The sequence below is a fragment of the Phaenicophaeus curvirostris genome, unplaced genomic scaffold (assembly GCF_032191515.1).
Source record: "Phaenicophaeus curvirostris isolate KB17595 unplaced genomic scaffold, BPBGC_Pcur_1.0 scaffold_50, whole genome shotgun sequence".
Lineage (NCBI taxonomy): Eukaryota > Metazoa > Chordata > Aves > Cuculiformes > Cuculidae > Phaenicophaeus > Phaenicophaeus curvirostris.
The window spans coordinates 1392055-1417004 of record NW_027206673.1 but is presented as its reverse complement, the minus strand read 5'-3'; the positions used below and the strand labels follow the sequence as shown (position 1 = coordinate 1417004).

General features: G+C 50.3%; 2 long non-coding RNA genes across 2 annotated transcripts in view; both read right to left on the bottom strand.

Annotated features, from left to right (window-relative positions):
• The window catches only part of LOC138733943 (uncharacterized), a 28866-nt gene extending 17359 nt beyond the window's left edge, over positions 1-11507 (bottom strand). Inside the window, exons 1-3 of the long non-coding RNA XR_011339504.1 lie at positions 11312-11507; positions 8719-8898; positions 7882-7981 (exon numbers count right to left, since the gene is read on the bottom strand). This is a non-coding gene — a long non-coding RNA (uncharacterized lncRNA). The remainder of the gene's footprint in view (positions 1-7881; positions 7982-8718; positions 8899-11311) is intronic.
• A 1048-nt stretch (positions 11508-12555) lies between these two features.
• The window catches only part of LOC138733945 (uncharacterized), a 28832-nt gene continuing 16437 nt past the window's right edge, over positions 12556-24950 (bottom strand). The window contains exon 4 of the long non-coding RNA XR_011339506.1: positions 12556-12669. This is a non-coding gene — a long non-coding RNA (uncharacterized lncRNA). The remainder of the gene's footprint in view (positions 12670-24950) is intronic.

Here is a 24950-nt window from a genome sequence, read left to right as displayed (position 1 = left end):
CTTTTCATAACAGCCACCTTCTGTCCTCATCTTTCCTCTGTCCACAGTAAATCAAAGAAATTGCTCTAAGCAGTTCTCAAAACACGAATGGCTTCTCTCCTTGACAATACAGTACAAGACCTTCAGCTTGTGATTTTGGAGAGAAAATGGTGCTCCTGCAGAAATGCCCCACAGTAACCCAGCCAAGAAAAGCCTAACACTAGGGCACGTATCTGACTTGTGTATGCTAGCAGCACCAAAACCCTCTCATACAACAGCAAAGCTCCAGCTCCACCTGCTCCAGCACGTATGGCTAGACTGTTCCCATACCTGGATATCCAAGAATTCCTGGGGATGGATGGTCCCTCTGCGGGGAGTTATGGTAAATTCAGTTGGCCTGATATTCACTTGGGCTCCACTTCTCCAGGACAGGCAAGTGTCGTCCGACATCAGAGCATAACTGGTGACACTGGGCGCTCCGCAGCCGTCCCCAGGAATGCGAAGGTTGAAGCTCATGGGCCTCAAGGAGGTGTTAACGAGGCGACAGGACAATGTGCAAGGGAAGCCTAGGAAAACAACCCAAGGATGAATTTATGTACCCAACTATCCAAGGATTCCTAGTGTGAATACCCTGTTATGATAAAACTGTGCTTGGAGTTCAGCTCTTTTCTATCTGAATTACAGCCAATTTGAGAAACTAGGCAAGTAATTAATTGTCCCTGAAGTTCCCTTTGATGCTGATCACAGAGCTTGCCTCCTTGGTAATGCCTGCTCTTAGCAATGCTGAACACAAGAGGTTTCTTTCTCTTTAACTGAGGAGCTCTCTCACACCCCCACCCAAAACAGCAGGAATTATATTTCACTTACGAGTGCGCACCCAGACAGACCCCTTATTCTGAACATTGAATCCATAAAATCCCCTCTTAACTCTGTGAACAAGTAGCGTATTGGCACTGAGGAGAAGCTACAGGAAGACAAAGGATGGAGGAGCTTGGGAACTACAGCATGATGAAAAGCATTCCAATGCGGTTTCCTTAGGATCCTTAAGGCATCTCATGTTTTTTGTCAACCAGACCTAGCACGGGACAACTTGCAGGCCACTCCACAAGAAGCCACTTGACCTTCGATTTGTTAAATGGTCCATGAACAGAAGCACCTGGGGCACAGAATGATAACAGCCCTTCAATCAATCCACAAGTGATTTTGCACCTAAACTGGAGATCATCTCAGTAAAAAGCCTTTTCTGAGACCGAGATGCAAAACCAGAACCTGCATTTCAGTGGAGATGCTCTGGTTGCTCAGCCACCGGCTCTGTCAGCAGGGAAGGAGCCCACATCTCCAAGGACATCAGTGCCTGATGAAGAGCCATCATTGGGGCATATTTGCTGGCTGGTGATAACAAGGTGCCCTTGCAGTGCTGCATAACATCTCACGCTGAAGGTCAGGTGGGAAATTGGGGCCTTGCTTTGCATCAGGAACATTCACCCAGAGCAGCTACAGGCTCGTATGTGGCGTAAATTCCCTTCTCCTGCAGTCCCACGCCCTGGGCCCCTCTGGGACGTGGGCTTGCACAGTCATTCTCCCGCCAGGGATCACGCGGTTGGGGCTGGACAGATACGAGGGATATCAGGACACACTGACTTTCTACTCCTTTGGTCCCGTTTGATCTCACGGCGGCTGAATACTGCCTAAGCAACCAGCAGCCCTGGTTTAACACCCCAAAGGCCGCTGGGGAGGAACACAAGTGAGGGATGTTCTCATGCTGCAGTGCTCCACGATGGCCACACACAGACCTCTCAACTCAAGGTCCCAGCCCGGGGTGCACTCACCAAAGGGGACATCACCAAAATCGAGGGAAGGTACAGCAAAATGAACAGCTGGTGCAAAGACACAGCCCCTGTGAGGAGAAAGACAAGGGTTAGCTTGGTTAGGGACGTGCTAAGCTTTCAGCTTGCATTACCACTCAGATCAGCAAAATCTGGTCTCAGGGCCACGGTGAGTTTCAAATCAACCAGTCACCGTCATGCTCAGCATGACATCCATGTGGACAGGAGGCAGCCAGGCAAAGCAGCTGAGAGCCACCGATGCGGCTCAGAGCTCTGTGCTACGCAGGGTTGGCCCTCGGGTCACTGCTGGCCCCGTGAAGGACCCTGAACAAATGATGGCTCTGTGCCTTATGAGGAACGGCTGAGTGAGCTGGGGGTGTTTAGCCTGGCGAAGAAGAGGCTGATGGGAGACCTCATGGCTCTCTACAACTACCTAAAAGGAAGTTGTGGAGAGGAGGGTGCTGACCTGTTCTCCAGCCCCCTCACCAGCTTTCTCACTCTTCTCTGGACTCGCTCCAGAGCCTCAACACCCTTCTTGTGGTGAGGGGCCCAGAACCGAACACAGGATTCGAGGGGCGGTCTCCCCAGTGCCGAGTCCAGAGGGAGAAGAACCTCCCCAGACCTGCTGGTCACGCCGTTTCTGATACAAGCCAGGATGCCACTGGCCACCTGGGCCACCTGGGCCACTGCTGGCTCATGTTCAGTCGGCTGTCAAGCAACACCCCCGGGTCTTTCTCCTCCAGGCAGCTCTCAAGCCAGACTTCTCCTAGCCTGTAGCACTGCATAGGTCTATAGCACTGCCTATCAACCATGGAGTCCCTTCATTTCTTTACTGTTTTGATCTAGTGCCTCCCAACAGCAGCAGCCCGGCAGCCTGGATGCTGAGGAGGCGCAGGCAGCCCCGGAGCTCCAGAGCACCCAGCACCAGCTTTCCTGCCAACACCACATTGTCCCCCAGCCCATGCTTAAGACTGACTGCGACAAGCTCGCAGGCTGCCTGGATCCCGAGAAAGGAGCTTTGCCACTCCTATCATCAGTTGTTCTTTTCCCCTTCTCCCCCTGGCTTGGTGAGGGTTTTCTTTTGCAATGGCACCAGCCTATGGGATGATACCCAAGTCCTTGGGACAGCATTTGCTGCTGGGCTTCCCAACTCCCCCATCAGCCCTTTTCTGTCTGCAGAAAGGAGGCTCCGGAGCTCTGGCTGCACAAGCGCTGGGAAGACAGCTTATAGCATCAGAGACGAAGCCGAGGCTGCTGCTTCCCATTTTGTATGGATTTTTAACAGAGGATTTTAAAAACACTGCTTCTGGCTGCAGAATCGCCCCAGGCTGGCCCAGCCGTCAGCCCCCTCCCAGGCCCTGCTGGCCCTGCTGTGTGTTCAGGTGGGACGTCTCTGACCATCGCTGCCCAGAGCTGATACCATCCCACTGTCTGCCAGGGCCCCCGGGGGAATGAGCTCCCTGTAGGAAGGAATCACTCCAGGTCCTTGGAGCCCGGGCTGGGCAGCAGGCAACTCCACACCTTTCCCCTGCAGCCTTCAGGCAAACTCTTTCCCATCACAGACATCACTTCAAGCCCTGGGGGTCTCACACAGGGGTAGCAAAGGGTCACAGAAAGAACCCGCTGCTGCCAAATTCCATGCACACAGCATCTTGGAAAATTGCAGAGCAACCCACCAGGAAGGCAAAGTTGCTTCCCACAGGGACTCAAGGCTTTCAGAGCTACACTGGCTATTGAGAGCATCAGAGGCACAGTCACTTCCCCTTATAAAGAACCGCGCTTCATTTGCTGCTGGAATTGCAGGATTCAAACTGGAGTGAAGCTTAAAAAGCCTTGGCTCTTCGTCTTCGTCTTGATCCTAGACACCCCACACTAAGACCTTAGACAAGACCTCTGCTTCATCACAAAATGAGGTTGGAGGGAGATGATTATCCAGAGGTGGCTACAGATGTGCCCAAAGAGCTCCTACATCCCTCCTTACCCAACAGTCAAAGTCAGAGGCTCAGCAGATCCATTCACCCGGAACCTGAACTCTTCCGTGAACTTCTCCAGGATGGTGGAACTGAAGGAGATCCTGATGACTTGGAACCCATCCGGTGAAACAATGCCCTTCTGGGGACAAAAGGTGAAGCAGGAGCCCAGAGCTGTACTTGGAGGTATCAGGCTGAAGGCACCATCCATGTCTCCTGAGTTAAACAGGAACACCTGCAGCAGTAAGAATACAAAACAGAAACACATTAAGAAATCTCCCATTTCTCAGAAGGCTGATGGGCCGTGCTTCGCTGAAGACAAAGAAAATACAAACAAGACAAGTTCTGCCTTTGTTTTTTTTCAAGCAAAGCAGTGATAACTTCACATGAACAGAGTCACTCTGGGTTTAGCCCACTGACACAGAGCAGTCTGCGTCAACTTGCAGTGCAGAGGAGCTGCACAGCATCACCCCGTCAATGCAGCCCTGTCCCTAAGAACCCTGAAGGCCAACTGCAGCCTCGTGTGTGACTCACCCACAACAGCTTCTGCCCCAGGTCAGTCTGGTCCTGCCAAAGGCAGAATACCTTCAGCTTCCACTGCAGCCGACAAGGTCACTGCCTGCCGCAGATACCTTGGGGCTGCACTCAAACCAACCTCAGGAACGCTCTCCAGCTCTGCTACAGGACATCAGTCAGGGTTTTTTTTTTAATTTTAACTTCAACGTGACAGTTTCTCCATCCTTGTTTAGACTGATACATCAGGAAAGGAGGAGCAGGAGGTGCAGAGCTGCTCCATCTACTCCAAAGAATTTCTCTTCCCTAAATACAGCCAACACAAATGAATTTACCATTGCGAGAATAACTGCAAATCCAGAACCACGCCTATTTTCTTGAACACTCAGTAGATCAGCTGCCTTGAACGACTCACACAATCCCGCAGCATTTGCCAAGATGAACTTCTTTCCATGTCAGGGAAGGAGGGCCCACATCTGCCTGCATGCTGTCACCAAGAAGCCCACCCAGAACCGAGCTGGAATGTTCCTAATTGCTTCAGGGGCAAGCCCTGCCACTTGCTGCTCAGTGTGGCACTAACAACATCACCTACTTATTCATATTTTCTCAGGTAATGATACTGATAAATTGATACAGAGAGAATCAATAAAGTACCAGCATTAAAAATGCAGAGAGCACAATGTTTTGGTAAGAAAACACCTTAATGTGTCCTCGCCTGCCAGAGTCCATCTTTTGAAAGCATCTGGCATGCTCTATCACCTCATTTTCTACCTCTTTTCTTTGCTCTATCTTGGTTTTTTGCAAAAGTCTTGACAGCGGGGGGAGGACGGGCAAATTTGCAAATATGTAGACAGTTCTCTGCTTCTTTCCAGAAATGTTTTGCTCTCTTTAGAGCCAGAGATGTCCCAAGACTCAAGTGGCTTTTGATCCACTGTTGCTTTTGCGTCAAGGTGCTGGGGTTTTTTTGCATGAAGCCTCCCAGCTGACCTCAAAGGGAGGTTGCCCAAAGGCAGGGATTAGGGCTTCATGAACAACACATGCACATTTTGGACCCCATCAAACAGCATCCACATTCTCTGACACCACCACCCCCCCCACCATTGGACTGTTATGTCAATATTCCCTGCCCACAACTGCCTGTGTTGCCAGAAATCCCGTGGGTCCACAAGGCTCACAGTTCCCAGAAAGCCATCGGGATCCACCCCAATTCCCATGTACCCCTACTGCTCACCTCACAGCTGCGGGCCCATCCAACAGAAACGTCCCCAATGTCCAGTTGCTCGTAGCTGAACCAGAGCTGGGGCCCAATGCGCTCAGCTGCGATGTGGAGGGGCAGCCTGGCTTCACGGCCTGGGGAGAGATTTCTGTTTCAGTACAATATTTCCCTCTGTCATCCTGGATTTTCCAGGCTGCCTCCATGCTAGTCCCTGACTCCAGGCTGGAAGGGACCAGCTCTAGATGCTCCAGGAGAAGATACAGGACCCGCAGGAGGCACGCCCTTGGGCCGCTGCCTAATTTTGAACCAATCAGTTCAAAGTTTAACCAATTGCAGTTCTGTGTACAGACGAACACAAAAATGAATTTTCAGCAGCTGAGCCCCACATCGCCTGCTCCCTCCCAGCGCCCAAGAGCCACAGCTTTATTTGCATGAATAATTAAGAAAGTTCGTTTTGAGCTTAAATATGTTCCAAGAGCAAATTTCAGACCACTGCCTAACTGCCAGTTTTGCCAAGTGACCAGTGCTGATCAGTTCTGTAAAGAACCAATCCAGAAGCATCTGCTAAGCCATTAGCGCAGGACCTGCAAAAAAAGCTGAGGCCAGCAAAGTCCCTTTCCAGTGAGGCAGGAGATCCAGCTGCAAAGTTCACGGTACTGCAACTGCAGCAAAGCTGCCAGATAATCCCAGCAAGAGGCATGCATGCCACCCGCACATCATGCTCCAAAGGGATTTGTGACCGGCACCCAAATGCATGAACAAGGTAGTGAGAGAAGCCAAGAAGCAGAAATAATTGATCCTCTAGTTAAAGATCATCATTTTCTTCTTTAAACTCTTTGTACCAGGCACCTCGGCTCTGGGACAGTTTCCATCCTGACAATCGAGTGGTTCAGCTCTATTTTGTAAGGGATAGGGGTAGGCACGTCGTTCAAATGACCAGCTAGAGGTCCTCTCCCAAGGAGCCAGTGGAAGAGTTCACCTCTCCCCAGGGCCCATCAGGGTTTCTCAAGAACAGGCTCCTCTTGCTAAACACACATTAGTTAGCCAGCTCTGTTTCTTGTGACTCCCAGACCAGTTATAAGCTTGCACACAAGTAGTTTTCCTGTTTCTCTGCAACAAAAAAGCTTTCCTGCCACAACCCCCAGAGTGCCCTGCAGCAACGTGAGGGACACCGCTAGCACCAGTACAAGAACCTCAGAGCCAGGAGCACAGCACTGAGTGAGGAACGCCTGGGAGCATCTTTTCAAATCAACCCTTTCCTCCCACAGCCCCAACAACTGCAGCTGGTGGGCAGGAAGACTTCTTGTTGACACAAGCCCTGTGTCATCACCACAGGGAGCGTTTGCCCAGTAAACCCTGCACAGTTACTGTTTAAAGCTGCTCCATCACATTTGTATCTGTCAGCTCAGAGCAGTCAGGAAAGAAACAAAGCAGCTGGGTCAGTCATTTCTTCACCTTCCAGAATGGGAGCTGGGGATCACGGGCCTCCCACCTCTTCCTCTCAGATGGGGAAAACCATCACGTTCCCTGGATGGAAGGTAGACAGCCATGCCCTGCTCCTGAAAACCACCCAGAGGAGCACCATGCAGAGATGCAGGGGAAGGACAAAGTAACCTGAATCACACAGCTTGCTGTGAAGGGCGAAGCTGGGTAGGGCAATGACAACTGCTCCCAGAAAAAGACTTGACAGCACTTCTGAAAGATGGCATGAGCATAAAGCTTGTCTAACAGACTACCTGAACTCCGATTTCCAGGAAGGGTGCTCACCCTGCTGCTCCCAGCCAGCCCTGTGCAATGCTGCCCATACGCACCACGGACTCAGAGCTACAAGGTGACAACGCCCACGCAGGGAGAGAAGCATGTGCTGGCCAGAGGAGGTCCTTTCACAGACACCCTGTGCTCAGCAGGGCTCAGACGCCTCAGGTCTGGCAGCATCTGGGCAGTGGGAGGTGATCAGGGCCCTGGGAGCACAGTGGTAACTCAGCTCCTACCACCTCAGTAGTCTGATGATGCATCTGCATAATAAAGACTCATCGTGGAAGGAAATGGGCTACAGGAGCATCGTACTTGTCCATTAAAGCTCTTCTGCTCTGTAGTTCTTTGGCCTTCACAGACACCTCACAGGAGAGCAAATGCTGGCAAAGCCCTGGCAAATTCATGCTTTGATGGTTCTGGGATCAGTGAGCCAAGCTTAGAGCCAGGCATCCTGAGGGCTGGTCTGGGACAGAAGGCTACCTGGAAACCACAGGGACAGTGGGCACGTGCCAGCACAACCCTGCTGGTCGCTGACCCTTCCTAGCAATTACACAAGAGCAGAGGGAGCTGGAAGACTGTGCCTCGCCTTCCCTGGGCCTGACAGAAGACGAAGGAGCCGTACCTGAGATGTCGCAGTAGACTGTTCGTCGATAGACTCTGGCTTCTTGGGGTTTAAAGATCACGTTAATTTCAACCGGAGAATTTGGCAAGACATCTCCCTCCTAAAACACAAGACAAATCATGCATCTTCAAATATTGCATTTCTTGTTTTCAGCTCCGCACCTGGAGCACTTACTCAGAGCATCAGTGCCGAGAAAGTAGCCAACAACACCCGTCACCAAAATTTATAAGAGCATTTGGAATCAGCTGCAAAATAAACTTTCTAAGTCCCCCACCCTTACCAGCACCTGGCAGAAGCATTTGGTTAAATTCAGGCTATAGAGAAGGAACCAAACCGACTCATACTCCAGCAAATCAGGCAGGATTTCTTCAGAAGTACCAGGCAGTCTAAGGGACCTCTCTCCTCCAAATCTTCCACTGTATCCCTGTGCCACTATGGCTACACAAACGCTTTGACTTAGATCAGAAAAGATTGAGCAAATCAAATGTATTTTTCCATTCCAGGTTGAAAAGGTGCTGCACTGACACCCTGCCCCTGCACAGATACCTACAAGTACATAATGCACCCTGATACCTCTGAAGGCTGTAAGGACACTTAAGTGCCCTCAATTTATGGCCCTCGCAACAGAGATCAGTTTTAGGCAGCTCTGACCGCCTGCCAGATGCCCGCAGTTCAGAAATGGTTTTTGCAATAAGTTCTCCCAGCCCCATGAGAGAAACCCGGAGTCTTCTTTCTCAGCACATCCAACCAGCTGATGTGGGATCTGCCAAGTGACCTCGTCAGGGAGAAGGGGAGGAGGAGAAGGAGAAGGAAGGGAGCTTCTCAGCTGTCACTTACCACTGGGTCAATGGTGAAAACATCATTGGAGAAAAGCAGGGAGTCTCCTTGCACTTTCTCCCTCTGCTTCTGGAAGCCGCGGGAGAGAAGGGGAGCATGTTCTCGGAGAGTGGGGACTTCTGTGCACTCCTGAGAGAACAATCCGTCTCGTTCTCCCGCCTCTGCAGCCTGTGGCACAGCCTGCAGGGAGAGACAAACCAAGCAGATCATTTAAGAAGCAACATCTTTGCAGTGACCATCAGGTAAGCACAAGGGCAGCAACGCACTCGAGGAGGAACAGCAGCAGCTCAGCAAGGGGCTGACCCTCTGCCACGGGGTCCCCAGGGATCCAACTGCCACCTGCTGCCCTCCGGCACGGCAGGCAGTTTTACTCCACACTTACAAGTTCTGCCTTCCAGCACAGGATCCCAGAACACTCGAAAAGCAGATGAATGTATTCAGGTATCGCAACAACTTGGTGAAATTTAATGGGGTTACATGCATGAAAACAGAGGCCCTGAGAAAGGAAGGGGCATCACCTCTGAATTCAAACACTTCATTCAAAAGAAAAGCCTTTTGAAACCCTTTTGCCCGGCATCAGAGCTGCTGCAGGCAGTGCTGTGAAAACCCAATTCCCTCCACCAAGGCAGAGCGTGGAGCAACCTGATCTAGTGGGAGGTGTCCCTACTCATGGCAGGGGGTTGGAATTGGATGATCTTTAAGGTCCCATCCAACTGAAACCATTCTGTGATTCTAGCCTTAAACCACCTTTTCTGTTTCCTTTTTGGCCTTCAATGCAGAGCTTTGATGCAGATGATCTCTCCCACACTTGCTAGTTGCAGCAGGAATCATTCACAACCAAGAGAAGAAAAGGGACTCTGCTGCAGCGCAGCTGGCATACTGCTCTCCTCCCTTCCCACGCCCGTCCCCTGGCCGTGACTAACCAGCAGGAGACATCTCTGAGGGAGAACTGGAAGGCTGCATGTGCAGCAGATGGAGGCGCAGCAGTAAGAACAGGACAGCGATCGCTACCCAGCTGAATTCAAACACAGATAGGAGGGAACCACGGCCACGGAGCTGCACACAGAGCCACGGGCAAATGCTGTCACCAACACCAAAACCCCTCACTTCGGCTCACTCCCATGCAGCACACTGGGAAATGTTTCTCCAGGGCTGACAGACGATGCTGTGCATGGGGAGGGCTTCCAGTCTCTGAGATGGACAACCCTCAACTCAACCCATCCACAGACAATAATTCCACCCTTACAGCCCAGAAAGTCCTGCAGGAGGGGGACAGAGCAAATCCCTGGACAGACCTCGTAACAATCCAGGTCATTTTGGGTCACATCCTAGTGCAGAGTCCCACGCTGCCTCCTCCCTGCTCCAAGACCTCAAAAGTTTCTCTTAGAGCAGCACAGTGACCCTGGAGCTATGGACATCCCTAAGATTGCGAGTAAGGAAGAACAAAACCTCCTGGTCAGCGTTGAGGACACAAACTGGTGCAAGATCAAATGTAACTAGGAAAAAAACAACAAGGGTCAATGTCGACTGTGGGGAAACCTGGTTGCTCATGAGGGGAAAGAGGATCACTCAGGGTCCACTTTGAGACATAGGCAGGTAGGAAGAGACGGAAAAGGAATGGCCCGGGGAAGTATCAAGAGAAGTTCAAGAGGTTTTCTTTTAACACACTGAGATTCCACGGAAGCCATGCACTGGGTAATTAAAAATAGAGAGCAGTGGAAAACTCGTTTTGGCCTTCAAGGCATTTCTGACCTAATTACACTTAACCTTATTTGCTCAGAAGCCCTGAAAAAATCATGCAAGTTTAGGACAGTTTCCTAACCATGATGGGTTCAGACTAACTCCTAGAGACCTAAATCCACCCAAGGCTGAGAAGTCACACAAGAATTTCACAAGTCACCCAAGCTTTTGTGTGTAATTTCTAACTCACTCACCCAGCTCTAAGCGTTTCTCTGCGCTGACCTAAACGGCAACTGCAAAGCTTCACCAATGATGCCCTTTGAAGAACCTGCCCCACCTCTCACTACCAGGAAGACACAGGCAGCTGAAGCCCAAATGCGCTTCTCGGCTCTGTACTCTCCTACCTTCCCTACAGAACTCTCCACCTCCAAACTCTCACCAGACTCTAAGGAAGGGCAGAAACACTTCATTCTGCTAGAAACCAAGACCAAAGCACTCTGTCCTGCACCCTGCTGGGAAACCAGTTGCCACATTATCAAAGCTGGAGCAGAAGCAACTGCAGTCACTGTCACAATAGTTCTGCTCCCTGAAGCTACATTCCTCAGCCTCATGGACCCTCTGGAGCTCAGGGATCTCTGGACCTCAGTGGTCTCTGCTCCCACAAAACACCAATTTGCTCTCTAGTCATTGCAATCAAACTTTTCTCCCCAAAATATAATCCTTAGCTGGAGCATGGGTGGAACTGGAATGGGAAGTGCTCAGCTCTGTTATCTCGGAGCTCAGTGGCATCCCCTGACACTGTGAATGCTTTACTCGTCCTAAACCTTTCCAAAGCACCGACATCACTCTGAGGCCATACGTTAGTTTTACGCCTGTGCAGAGCATCCAGCTGAAAGGAGTTTTGCAAACAAACCTCAGCTTTTGCTGATCCTCCCGTTCCCGAGGAACAGCAGCCTTCCACTGGAAGTGGGCTGTAATTTCACTTCCATTGTGGAGGACCACAGAGCTGCAGTTTGCCAGAGTAAGGGAAGTCTTCTCAATCGTCAAGGAGCCCTTCTCCAGCTCAATGCTGGCATCTACAGCCCATCCATAAAGTCTTGTGTGGATATCTTCACCTGGAACAAAGCACAGCGGAGTCTTTGCTCACCTCACTTGCTGATACTACAACAGAGCAAACCACCAGTAGCAGAAGGAAGTGTTAGGGCTCTTTGCAGTATTGACAGTTTCACAGACCAGAACATTTACCACATCTTGACAGCTGCATGTGGACTGCCAGAGGATGTCCTGGACACCACTCTAAGCACCCTTTCTCTGGGTAGTTGTAGACATCGAGCCCCAAAGTGACGCTGTGACACTACTGACAGTGAGATTTTTCAGATGTGCCCAGGTGGCCTTTGGGTTGCCATCCCACTCAGGTCACAAGGAATTCTGGATTGAGGTCATTCAGGTGACTGAGGAGTCCCAGTTCAGCCAGGCCTCACGTAGAGCCTCATGCAGACCTGCCACCAGGGCTGTGTTTCTCCTGACCCCTTGGTGCTGACCAGCAAAGGGATCTGGGGGCACATGGGCAGACAAGGGAGGTTCAGAGGAACAAGAGAAGCAGCAGCACACGGCAAAAATTAAACCTATATAACGCGCACCTGATCCTGCCTAAGTCACACTGACAGCAGCATGAGGTACTGGGATATGCTGCCACTGGTGAGCCAAGCAAGTCAGCACGGCAAAGCACAGAAAATGCCTCCCAACCTCCCAAACTGCGGGCTTATTCTTAGAGCTTCTGTTTTGTAATAAACAGTCTGCTGGTGGTGTTTCTGAAAGAGCCACATGGCTGCTTTTTGTATGTGAATCACAGGGAGTCTGACTTAGTGCAGGACAAAGCAGCCAGGGCTTGCCAGGTGAGGCTGGGTGACATTGCCTGGTGCCCTGCTCTACGCCTGCAATAAGCAGCTGTTAAGACTGAGTGATTAAATATTTCCATTTCACTTTAGCAATTCATCTCAACAGCATTTAGCTTCTTTGCATGCTTTGAAGCTAGAGAGACAATCCCTCAAGTAATCATTTGCTCTCCGTCTTAAAGTTTATTTCAAAATAACTGCATCATAACTGTTTTGAAGGAAGCTGAGAGTGTGCAGCATGCAGCGCTTACCGGTGTCATAGTGACCTACCAGGGACCTGGAATGATTCCCGGTTTTCAGCAGGTGAAATTCCACTGTTACTTGTGTGGCCTCACCAATCCCAAGGTTCCCAATGGAGCGATCGACAGAGAAAGGGCTGCAACACAAACAGAGATATCAGCACTACTGTGGGAGACTTGAGGACTATATTCCTTTTGCAGTCTAGTTCACTTCAGCTCACTTAGGCAAGCAAGGAACAATCAAACCACAGTCAGCAGAAGCAAACCCCAACACCCAGGATCAGCAACAGAGCTGCTGACTCTCCTTTCTGAAGGGATCCAGCACTTCAGAAGATCCTGTGGTATAAAACGACCTCCTCTCCTCCAGACTCCCCACCCAGCTCTCTGCAGTGAGACTCAAGAGTCTGGCTGCGAGCAATACAGTCAGAGAATGGTTTTTGAAGAGCGCAGAGGCGGTGAGAACTGTTTGCACACACAACTTGACCCTGACTGCCTCAGGAGCTCTGCCACCTACAAACCACACCTCAAGAGATGCAAATGTCAAGGCAATACCTGTTCCAATGACATCACAGGCTATAAATCAGACAGGGAAAATGAAAGCGTTTCTTGAAGACCAAAGAATAATTATGGTTTAATTTTCAGCATTCATTTTTTACCTTCAAAAAACAGCCTGGCTGAGGCTAGGAAAGGTTCCATTTTATCAGCATTGCAATGAAAGCTGCTCTGGGCAAAGGAAACATCACACAAATCTCAATGAATGCAAACATACACTAGATACTACCCCATGGTAACAAAAGGAGAATCCCATTTACAGCCTGAACAATTAAATGCTGAGCTAAATTTATCACCATTAACGGAAGCCTATCAAGGTGAGCTTAATGGAGGTTTTCTCTATTCCCAAGCAATGTAGTCTGGGAATCTGGGCTGTAATCCAAGCTTGTAATCTGTCTGCTTGGCCCAGCAGACAAATTCTGTGCAACGTGTTGGAAATAATTACAAAAGTGTGCTGATGTTCTCCAAATGAATATGAGTGATGACAATGATCTGTTGCCAGCTAAACAGCTCTTGGCTGACAGATACAAAACTCAGTGCTTTAGTGCTTAGTGACAAGCCAAATGAAACACTCCTGCACGCGGCAGCTGGGCTAGGTGGCTCTTGTACAACCACACTTAGAAAAGTTACTTGGTTTAGTGCTTTGCTAGTGGTCAATTTGTCACCTTAAAAACAGGTCCTGGGTATTTATTTTGGTGGTGACAAGGAGATCTGGAAATCCCAGAGGAAAACTGTGGAGTGATTGACAGGTTCCTGCCTACGTATTTCCCACAGTGAAAAGCAGCAGCCTGCTCAAAGAGCATCCTAGAAGTTTGCTTCAACTGCCTTGCCAGGCTTTGGGGGAAGCTTCTCTTGGACCCTCACAATTCACAGAAGAAAAGTCAAATCCTCTTCTGAGCCTTGTTTTGATGGAGAAGAAACTGTGGTCACTCAGGCAGCCCCAGTCAGACAGCAGGGTCTTTGCTGCAGTCTTGACCTTGGCTCTGACACCAAGACCTCTGGGACTAAGCAACTCTCCACTCCTCACCAGCCAGCTGAACTGGTTTCCTTGCAGATGTGGTGTCAACAAAGCATTACCATTTCCAGGTAACTGGAAAACTGGTGACTGCCTTCTGAGACCAAAAGGAGCAACGCAGGCTGCCCACAACACAGCCCACGCCAGGCATTTGATGAGGGGACCGTGGCAAAACCGTGTGCATGTGAGCCCAGAGAATGGGCGTGTTTGGCTGGCAGAGGTTTGTAAGCATTTCGGGAGCTACTTATGGCCAGGAGGTTGCAAGCCAGCTACTAGCATGACTTGCACAGGGCTGTGAGCTCACAAGGAAGAAACAACCCCGTGGATCCACCTGCTCTGGAAGCCAGCCGACAGAACAGACAAAACCGATACTTCGATTCTGAGGCACCAAACCAGAGTAACAAGAATCAGCACCGATCCCCACTGCAGACTATCAGAGGCATCATTAAGAACCTAGCTGTGCACAGCACTGGATCCTACCCCAGAAACGCAGCAACATCACTGAAGCTTGGCAGGGGATGCTCAGGTTCATTTTCAAAAAGACTTTCTCACATGCACAACCAACACTCAGGCCCTGGTAATACTGAAAACGCTGCACACGGTAACTGTTTTAATGTCAGCTGAGTGTCAGGCACACGCGTATTTCCCACAGCATTACAGGGACAAGGCTCCTCTTCTCTTATTCACATCTGATAAGCAGTCACTTACGAGCTCTGGCTTTCCAAGTGACACCACTGACATTTGAATGAGCACCCACTGAAAAAACATGTCATTTCAGGCTCTTTGCAAACACAGGCTAACAATAATAATTGTCACAGCGACAACAACCTTAACTGCTGTGAGAAAGCCAGATTAAAACATCATTGCCTCAAGGATTGCGGCTGTTGCTAAGCTGAAGCAGACTTGAGCTGGAGACACTGCGTGACAATGCCCAGGCCCAGATGGGTGAAGCTGTGGAGACACGACAACCTGGACTGACGAAGCTATAAAAGCATCCAAAAAACTCGCACGCTCGCCTCTGCCTACCACTAACTCTTCGCGGGAGCCCTGACTTTTCACCAGGCTGCTGAGACACAGCCCCTTGAAGACCCATGGTGGGAACTATTCTTGCAATCCTATTCTGAACTCTCGCTTGAGTTTCTATCTTTGTTCCTCACTTTCCTATCACTGCTCATGTTACCTTGCCTTTCATCTTCTGCCTTTTTTGCAATAAAAAAAACCCTTTTCATTTACAGCAATTGACCTCGTTTTTATATCGTCTGGGGGATTCCAAACAAAACCCTCCGGGCTTCGGCTTGGGACCCTTACAGCTGCCCAGTACACCAGCAAACTGCCACCCATTTTGCTGCATAACCAGTCCTAAATACTTCTCTCAAGTCCTTGCAGCCAGCAGCTGAAGTCAGATTTACCCCAGGGAAGAACAAATTCTAAGCAAGAGAATTCTGTAAATCAACCCCATGGCAGGAGGACTCCAGCCATGATGGAGGAGTTTGCACCTTCATCCCAGTTCATGGGGATAGCCACAGTCCCTGGGGATGATACAACAGCAGAGAGGCAGAGAAAGCTCAAAGGCAGCACTCGGACACCTCCCACAAAGAAAAACAGGTATTCTGCACACAGGCAACTGCATGCACAGCACAGGAGGCTTTGCAGGCGCTGTGCCCCTCCTGACCTCGCTGCTGATGCACTTCCAGCCGAGCTGCAGCACCCTGGTACTGCAGGGACTCACACTCCACCAAGAACAAGACAAAACTGTATTCAATTTATCCAACATTTCTATTCACAGAATCACAGAATAGCCAGGTTGGAAGAGACCCAACGGACCATCGAGTCCAACCATTCCTATCAAACACTAAACCATTCCCCTTAGCACCTCATCCACCTGTGCCTTAAACCCCTCCAGGGAAGGTGAATCAACCCCCTCCCTGGGCAGCCTCTGTCAGTGCCCAATGACCCTTTCTGTGAAGAATTTTTTCCTAATGTCCAGCCTGACCCTCCCCTGGTGGAGCGTGAGGCCATTCCCTCTCTTCCTGTCCCCTGTCACTTGGGAGAAGAGCCCAGCTCCCTCCTCTCCACAACCTCCTCTCAGGGAGTTGCAGAGAGCAATGAGGTCTCCCCTCAGCCTCCTCTTCTCCAGGCTGAACCCCCCCAGCTCTTTCAGCCGCTCCTCTTCTTCTCCAGCCCCTTCCCCAGCTCTGTTCTCTTCTCTGGACTCGCTCCAGAGCCTCAACAACATTCCCTCGGAGATCTCACAGCCCCAAACCACCAGAGACACCAGCACAACCCTGAGGGGGCTTCCTCGTAGTGCGGAACCCCAGGGCGTCGCTCCGGGTGCCTGTGGCGCCTCTCTCGGTGCCCAGGACGCCCCTTCTGGGGAATGGTTGGACTCGATGATCCTGTGAGTCTCTTTCAACCTACTGATTCTGTTATTCTGTGATTCTGTGAATCTTAGATGGAACCGTGGCTGCTGAGGTGCTGGTGATGTTCCTCCTCCTCGCTAGTCGATGTCAGGATCAAACTGCTGACTTCTGGTGGCTCCTGCAAGCCACCTCCTCCCCGACAAGCATCTTGGAGAGCTGTGCGTGAAAGACCATCCTTCTGTACCATTTCCAGCTGAGGAACAGGCAGCAGGTTGCCTTCCCCTTCCGGGACATGGCCATTCTCTGCTGTGAAGGCAATGGCCTCTGCATGCAGTTTTACGCCAACTGTGTCTCTGAGCTGATGCCCAGCCCATCACCACTCCCATCAGAGAGAACTCTCACAGAGAACTCTCACAGAGAGGACTCGAAGCTCCAACTTCTGGTTGGGGGAGATTCCCGATAAAACCTGTGCATGGCCACACAGGAAAAGGAGGATTAGTGGTGGGAAGCTGCAGAGGGCAGGGGTCACCCTTCCTCACTCCCGTGTCAGTGTTTACATTCTAGGTTCCAGATCATTGTTACAGACAGATCGAGGGCTCCTAAGAAGCCGCAGAAGAAGCGTGTGAGGTTCTGCTTCCCTGTGCTGCCCAGCCAGCATCCAGGCACAAGGCAGCAAGAGATGGGGAAGGCGACTTCTGCCACGTGAGACCCTTGTGGAAGGGATAAAAGGGATCCTGGCACCCATGTAGGAGAGACATCCCCCTTGGCCACTCTAGATCCTAACTAAATTAATTCTGAAAACTGGCGGTGGATGGGTAGAGCTCCTGCCCTTCGCCTTGTTGCGCACGCGTTGTACTCCGTATGTTAAGCATGTAACCCCCTTTGAAATACTGTTTGGACGCCCACCTCCTGCGTGCCCCCGGCTACAGGAAGCTGCAATAGCTGAATTGTCTGACCAACACGTACTCCAGTCTTTACAGGTTTTACAAGGAACTCTAAAAGCAATACACAAAAAGGTGCGAGCTGCCTCCGCCCCAGGAGCGACAGGTCCACAGCCACATCCTTACCAGCCCGGGGATCTGGTGTGGGTGCGGCACCACCGAGTGGGGAATCCAGAACCTCGCTGGAAGGGACCGTACACCGTCATCTTGGCAGCACCTACAGCAGTGAAGGTGGAAGGACTGAAACCCTGGATCCACGAGACTCACGTCAAGAAAGCAACTGAAGAAAAGGCGCAAACACCTCCCTTGTGGGAACCAGTTGGGCCTCCCTCTATAAATCATGGACTGAAATTGAAACTACGAAGGGTAAACAATTGAAAATGCTTTTTGTAATTATCATCATTTGTACTGTGATCTCTAGCATAAGCGGGAGCGTATACCAGCCAGCAGAGGTAAAATGGACAATCATAGATACTCAAACTGGTTTAGTGATGGCAGAAAATAGCACAAGTGAACAGCCGATTTTTAGAATCGATTTGTGCACCTTGTTGCAGGGGGTCAGCAGGGCTGGGAATAGCATCACTAGTAAATAGTGATGTCCAACTTAGAAGACTCTCCGAACAAACAGACCTAGACATCCAACGGCTCCATTTTTCAATTGGGAAGCTCCAAGAGCAAGTGGGCTCTTTAGCAGAAGTAGCTTTACAGAATCGGAGAGGATTAGACCTGCTTTTCTTAAAGAAGGAGGGTTGTGTGCAGCCCTAGGAGAACAGTGCTGTTTTAATGTAAATCACTCAGGAGTCATCAAAGAGACTCTATCTAAAGTTAAAGAGAGCCTCTTGAGACGGGAAAAAGAAAGACAGGAATCAAGTTCATGGTATGGGAGGATGTACAGCTGGTCTCCTTGGCTGACCTCGTTAATAACTGCCCCCGCTGGACCGCTGATCCTATTACTGCTTGCTCTGATTGTAGGCCCCTGTGTTATAAATGCAATCCTGACATTTGTACAGGACCGAATCACAGCAGTAAAAATGCTTGTCCTGACTAGATATGAACCCCTAGACTCACAAGAAATAGAATCAAGGATTTGATTCATGACCAAAAGAAAGCGGGGAATGTTAGGACCACAAATCGCCTTGCGCCCCTGCAGGAGTTAATTAGCCAGCTCAAAGAATGCAGCACTGTGCAAGTAGGGAACAAGTTGACCAGAGATAAGGCGGAAGGCAGGAAAAGGGGGGGTTTAGAAACTGTTTGGCACAGAACAGGACTGCAACCTTGAAGACTGCCGAACTAAGACAACTCTGTAAACTCAGCTGATTTATTATCTGGCTTGCAAAAGCCTGTATGGAAACTGCATGTGTCTGTGTGAGTATAAATACATCCCTCAGTGCACCGATTCGGGGTCGTCCTCCATTGTCTGGGGCGACCCTGGCCGGTCAGTTACCTGATTTCCTATGTGCATTTAATAAACATTTACATTGCTAGCAACTCCGACTCGTCTCTTAGCATCCTGAACCCTTGCACAGATCACGATAAGATCCAGCTCCCTGCTGTGCTACAGATATTCCCTGGCTGCAAAACAACAGCTCCTACAGCACTTCATGCTAAAAGGGCAGCAGCTCTGCTGGAGCAAGGTTATAACTGATGTGGCGCTTACCGATGGCACGATCACCTCCCCAGATGTCTCCAAATCCAAACTGTCTGAAGATCAGTTTGGCAAATGATTCAGGAGAGCAGCTCAGCAGCTCGTTTTGCCAAGGAGAGCTGAGTTTATAGTTTGACCAACATCTGTCAGGAAAAAGCATGGAGCTTAACATCTACAAATATCCCCAGGTGACTCCGATGACATTCCAGGCTTTAAACTTCAGACGTGCTCACAGTAAGTCTGTTGGTGTTTCTGAAGCCACATGGAAGACACACTCAAACCACACCTGCTGTCACTGTCCCCACTTGCAAGGCTTCCCCCAGAGTCAAACAAGGCAGGCTTGTTAGAGCAACCCGGATGCCCCATTCCCAGCTGGGAATTTTGCCTTTAAGGATATGATCCTAAATGAATATTTAGCTTTGTAGCTTTTTACTTAAGGCTGGTTTTCATTTCTGGATTTAGAGGCTCTACTCTGCCCCCCAAGAGGTCACACGTGACTTGTCCTTCCTGCAGCCACGTGCAGGAACAAGGTTTTGCCCGGGTGCCCTTCCCTGCACAGGGATGGATGAACAGCGATGCAGTTTCACAGGTAGAAACTCCCCTCACCAGGGTGGTGAGGATTAAATGTGATGGAGAGATGACGTTCCTCCCCTGCCTCCAGCTTCACAGGCTGCAAGGAGAGGGAAGGGTATTAGCCACTGTGTGATGAAGCCCCAAGGTCTGATGGCACAAAGTATCTTAATGCTCAAAGCTGGCCCTCCATGTGGGCTTCTCAGTTCATCCTTCACACCCTTTACAGTGTGTGCCTGCCCGCAAGCACCACAAGACTAGTGTCTGACACCATCTTAGGCTAATATCTCTGTGCTCTTCATCAGTACAAGAGGGAAATAAATCTTGTTCTACTGAATCCTGGACCTACAAAAGCTGTGTGCTAGATACAGAACCAAATTGGCACCCTGGCAAGCCAGGGCCTTGTGCCCTGACTCCAGAGGAACTCCTTTACCCTCATGCTCAACACAAGCCCCGTGGCATCGCATCCCCACTCTTGCTGGGGCCAATTACAGGCACAGCACAGAAGCGGTGGCTGTGCCGACAACAACACGTTTAGTAGAGACGGTGTCCAACACCTTCCACTAGCAATAGAGCAGGTGCCAGGCTCCTCAGCCTTCTTGAAGGAAGGCCTGTCCTCAAAGAGACCAAGCAGCTCTTGCGGTTATCTGACGATGGCTGCTGGAGCACTAGGACTGCTTCCAAGAGACACCTTTACCACACGGCTTGCCCAGACCCAGCAGCCTGCTCCTTTCTCTTCATGTCTTAGAGCCAAGATGTGTTTCCCCAGTTCAGAGGACCTTCAGCAACTTCAAATCTAGTGTCCAAGACCAGGTTGTATGAGGCTCTACACAACCTGATCCACAGGAAGGTGGCCCTGCCATGGCAGAGGGGTGGAACTGGATGGGATTTAAGGCGCCTTCTGACCCAAACCATTCTATGATTCAGTCATTTAGTCCAGGCCAGTCTCCTGCTGACTCCAAAGAGAAAAATTCTCTCCTGGAGGGCCTCCCAACAGAAACACACCACCACGCGTCTCCTCTTCAGTCCCCACCAGCAGGAAGCTCCAGAGCTGCTCACCTCAATATCTGCAGGGAAGGGCTGCCGGTCCGCATGGCAGATTGAGAAGGGTTCCTCTAAGGCCAACAACACGCTGAGTGGCAGGAGGCAGGTGTTTTTTAAAGAAAAGGGCTTATACTGAAGAGTCAAGACGTCACTCGGTTGCTACAGAAACAGAAAAGGAGAGAAAACAACCTGAACCGGTAATGGACCTCGTTCCCTTTCTGATGTATTTTGAATTTTCATCTCTATTTACTATTTCTGTTAGTTCGTATGCTTCTAAAAGTCTTTTTTCTAAATATATCAGATGCTTTTCATGATTAGAAACTACAGCATCCCTTGGGGGAACAGGAAAACAGTTTCATGCACAGATCAGAGAAAGGGACCCTGAGTAGAGGCAGCTGCTGGAACAATATCAAACCCAGAAAGTGAACCCAGATCATCCATCTGCAGTTTTTATCCTCTCCTGGGTAGAATGGCACAAGATGTTTTTCACTCCCATACAATTTCTTGCAACCTCATTATCTTTCGTAGCCTCATCAAAAGCAGTGAAGTTGGTCAGAGGAGACAGGAGAGCCTGTAGTAGCTGAAGGTTAGTTTTCAACTTCTACATGCATGTACAGCCAGCTAGAAACCTCGGCAGCCCAGCTGCAACATGACTCCTGATGCCCCTGCTGCAATGACAGCGCATCTGTGGCTTCAAAGCTGAGCAAAGCATAAGCTGTTTCTTCTTGGTTATGCGCTGCTCTGGGCTTCCTGCATGGTTTCTATAAATTAGAGAGTGCTTGCAAAACTAGTTCTGCATGTATTGGTATCAAACAGCTGCAGTGTTATAGCACTCGATAAATCAGAGTGCACGGCACCAAACAGACCACAGGCAGACATCAGGGAGAGCCGAGAATCACAGAATCCTAGAATAACCAGGTTGGAAGAGACCCACTGGATCATCCAGTCCACCCATTCCTATCAAACACTAACCCATGCCCCTTAGCACCTCGTCCACCCGTCCCTTAAACCCCTCCAGGGAAGGGGACTCAACCCCCTCCCTGGGCAGCCTCTGCCACTGCCCAATGACCCTTTCTGTGAAAAATTTTTTCCTTATGTCCAGCCTAAATCTCCCCTGGCAGAGCTTGAGGCCATGAGGCTTGAGGCGGAGCTTGAGGCATGAGAACCTTCTAATTAAACCTGAACTGCCTGCTCATGGCATTTTGTGCTTCTCTGGACGCCTAAGAACTAAAGGAGAGACCTGAAAACACAGAAACTAAACAATGAAGTAGCCTCTCTTCTTTTAGACACCTCGAGGAAGAGGGCGGTAATGCAGGAGTCAGGATCCACAGACTCAAGGGCTTCTGCATTGGTGCTCCCACTGCTGCAGAAGGACTCCTGCAGGTCCTTTGAAGAAAGCAAGGCTGAGGGAAATGCAAAAAGCTTGCATCCACATTAATGCAGAGAAGGCAAAGAGAGACAAGAGATGGCAGGTTTTCCTCATCAGCCTGGGGAGCTGACAGGAATCCAGAGCTGACTGGTTGTTCTCAGCTGCCCTGCGTGATTGGTGTTCAGACTTCACTGTGTCATGAAGCATCCTTGCAAACGTCCCTCTATGAGTGGGTCTCTCTAGAGGTGGCCATGATCCCCTTTGACAGATCAGCTGTCACCAAAATAAAACCAAGATGAAGTTAAAAAGCAGTCGCATCTCTAAAAACAAGCTCAATGAGTTTACAAAGCACCTCAGGATGGGTTTAGCGTCGCTCAGCTGCAGCGATCTGCTCTCCTGCCCACAGTCACTGTCTGTGCAAAGCCCACAATGTTCTTCTGGGTCCCACACATCTCACCTCATGCCCTTGGCTCAGCAGCTCAATTCTGTCTCCGCATCAAGAAAAGTAGAAGAGACCTGGCAAGACTGTCCCCAGCCCCATCTCTGTGCCAATGGCAAAAGCTCGGTCCCACTCAAACCAATCAGCAAAGCCCCAGAGACTGGCAGAAGCTGTTTAGCTTCCTCCTTTGAACACAATCTCACACACCCCGCACAGGCTTTCAGTCATCAGCCACACAATTAACTGCCAGCATGCAATCCACAGCCTTACCTTCTCGACCTGGAAAATGAGTTCCGTGGAGGACAGTTGCAGAACAGGAGCAATGAACTCACACGTGACATCCACCTGCATCACCTGCACCTTTTCTTCCTTGCTCCCCACGCCGGCGTGCCACAGCAGCCGCTCCTTCAACACCCGTGTGCGAGAGCTGCACGTTACCCAGCAGGTGTGACCAGGGCACCCAGAAAACACACGGCATGTGCTCACCACCTGACTGGAGGCATAACGGATTCTGACAGCCTGCACGAAATTGTGTCATGGGAACTGGGCCATCAACCACCAGCAGGCAGTGCTGCCCTAAAGTTACGGCCGTTGCTTTCCTCAGCAGCCCTGCTTCCTTTTACACCGCATCCTATTTATTTTGCACTCAAATGCCCACACCGCTACACCCTAACAGCCACAAATTCACTTGTGAGCCAGGTGCTGTCTACAGCTCTAGTAACTACTGTCCCAAATGACTAATGCTTTGACGTACCCTGCTGCTAACATAATGCTTACAGAAAGCTGCAGGAACCAATTTAAAAATATATAACCGTATTAAAGGACGTTGGTGGCAGAAGGACCAATGCCAGCAAACCCTCTCTTGGAAGCTTAGTGGAAAAGGTACATGGGAAAACTCCAAACAGCCAGCCTGCCTCCCAGTAAAGTGGCAGCACTCATTCCAAGGGTGAATTGTGCCCTCCTGGAGAGGGTTTTAAAAGAAATCTCCCTAGGAAAGGGACGTCTTGCACTTCAGAGGGAAACTCTCTGCTTAAGCTGGAGGCTCTTCTATTCAACACCTTTTCCCAAGTTCTCATGGTTTTACGTCCCCAAATTCCTCCCTCATTTCTCACTCTTCCTTCTGGTACAGTGCCACAACCCAGCTCCTCATCAGAGCCTGCAGTCTTCAAAGTCATCTGTGTTGCACGTGCAGTGCAGGGGGCTGGGCTTCAGACCAGCCTGAAGAGCATGAAGTCCTCCAGATTTTCACCGCGGGAGCCAGCTGTACTCACAGACACCCTTTTGGCTTTCCAGGCAAGACACTCTCACCAGAGCCCAGACCATTTTATTTCCTTTCTGGAATCTTTTTCTCCTCTTCAGCAAACCCTTGGAGCTCAGAAATGCACAGGGACAGTCCCATCACAGTCAAGTCTTCCTCAAACTACCCCTGAGGCAACCCTTTAAAACACCTTCCAAAACACTCCTATCAGCAGGAGCTTAATGCATGCTTATCTTACATTGGCTTAAACATCTGTGCCCAGTGATTCCAGAGACAGGGAACGCACACCAGGCTTAGCTGGCAGCTTCTCCACAGCATTGCGTTTCCCCTGGGAAGAAGGGTCCAGGGAGGACACCCAGTGACCGTGCTGAAATCTCCCCCTCTGAGCTGCCACCCAGGGGCGCTGCGAGACCTGGCTGCCCTTAGGACAGCAGGGCTGGTTGAGAGGCTGGGGGGAGCTGTCAAGCTGTCAGTTATAATGGTCCTTGGGAACAGTTTCCCACAGGGAGAACATCACATTGATCATTCAAGCTGACGAACTGTGCTGGATTTTCTCCTCCAGGACTCAGTGCTAGACAAGCCCGCTGCTTGTCTTTGTCTACAGAGGAAAATCAGTGCTGCCCCCGTACACTCCCCTCCCTTCCCAAGGGATTTTGGTCCACTCACTGCTTCCCCCAGATAATTACCTTGCTTTTGTTAATTCACTTTCTGCCTGTGCTCCTAGTCTAAGTGTAACTCTCTGCCCTTCATTTCTGCCTCAGCACACGACACCTCGTAACCCGTTATCTGCCCCTGAAGCACCGATGCTTCCTTCAGATCAAATTTGGGTATCAACAAGCTGGGTTTACGGTAGCTACAGAAACATGAAAAAGCCTTAGCAATTGATGGTGGCCAGCAAGGAAAGCAACTGGTGCTGCCGTGGTAACTTCTGGCACTAAAACCGTTTGTTGAAAGCACTTGCCTCTCTTCTCAGGCAAATATCAAGGGGCTGCTGAAAAAGTCCCAGCGGAGGTGATCCAATGGGAAGGACTCAGCCCTCAGGGGAGACCTCACCTGTGGAGTGCTGGAGAAGCCTTCCACCACCATCTCCATACTCTTGCCCGGCATCAGCTCCATGCTCAGCGGTCGAAGCTTAAACACGGGGCAGGCAGATTTGGGGTTCTGGGAGGAATCCTCGCCCTCGGTGGTACTGAGGGCATCGAGACAGTGATGCTGCTGAAATGTG